At 41.5% G+C, this 874-nt stretch overlaps 1 non-coding gene across 1 annotated transcript; it reads right to left on the bottom strand.

The window, feature by feature from the left end:
• Positions 1-413: 413 nt before the first annotated feature.
• trnas-aga (transfer RNA serine (anticodon AGA)) lies at positions 414-495 on the bottom strand. The gene has a single exon. It is a non-coding gene; the product is annotated as a tRNA-Ser (tRNA).
• Between the last annotated feature and the right edge of the window lie 379 nt (positions 496-874).

The raw sequence follows: 874 nt of genomic DNA, 5'->3' as shown, positions 1-874 counted from the left end.
GTCACAAGGGAAAGTCTGCATGTAAACACACACACACACACACACACACACACACACACACACACACACACACACACACACACACACACACACACACACACACACACACACACCAACTGACATTCCCAGGGACTAAACCAAACCAATTCCTACTTAACCCTAAGCTCCACCTCAGTTCCAGATGAAACTGGTTGAACATGGAACCGTCCCACTTGGAACATTTCCTTCACCTTCACCACCACTGGAGTATCAACAAAGATTTTGGTCAACACCAGAATGGTTGAGACAAGACAACATGCTACCAATCCTCTCTCTCTCCCTCATCATCAGCTGCTACAGCCCTTGAAAGAAAACCTTTAACACATGGACCTACAGTAGGAGCAGATGTTGTCTCCTCTGGAACAGCAGTTTAACATTGTTGGCAGGACTCAAACCTGCACGGGGAGACCCCAATGGATTTCTAGTCCATCGCCTTAACCACTCGGCCACAACAACTACACTCCCATGAGCATGAGTAGAGGATTGATATTCAACAATTTATCTTCATTGATGCACAGTAGATTTTTTTTATATTCTCACACACACAAACTATTTGTGTGTGTGTGTGTGTGTGTGTGTCAGTGGTTTTGACTGAGGAATGAAGAGGAGGATTTCTCCATTTTTGTCGTCACTCTGCAACCAATTTTCAGTTTATCTCATAAGAATGAACAAACTTTGACATATTTCTTTCTTTTGTGTGTCAACAACTTTGGTCTTGAAAGCTCCTGACAAACACACCACATGTCACACACTCTACACTTTTAATCTGTTGAGAATGTAGACAAATTTATATATATTTGCTTAAACTGTAGTTAAATTTATACATACATTCACT

Source organism: Aulostomus chinensis, chromosome 4, assembly GCF_037954235.1.
Source record: "Aulostomus chinensis isolate RoL2024-O1b breed Wild chromosome 4, RoL_Achi_v1.0, whole genome shotgun sequence".
Taxonomy (NCBI): domain Eukaryota; kingdom Metazoa; phylum Chordata; class Actinopteri; order Syngnathiformes; family Aulostomidae; genus Aulostomus; species Aulostomus chinensis.
This window is presented reverse-complemented; position numbering and strand designations above follow the sequence as displayed.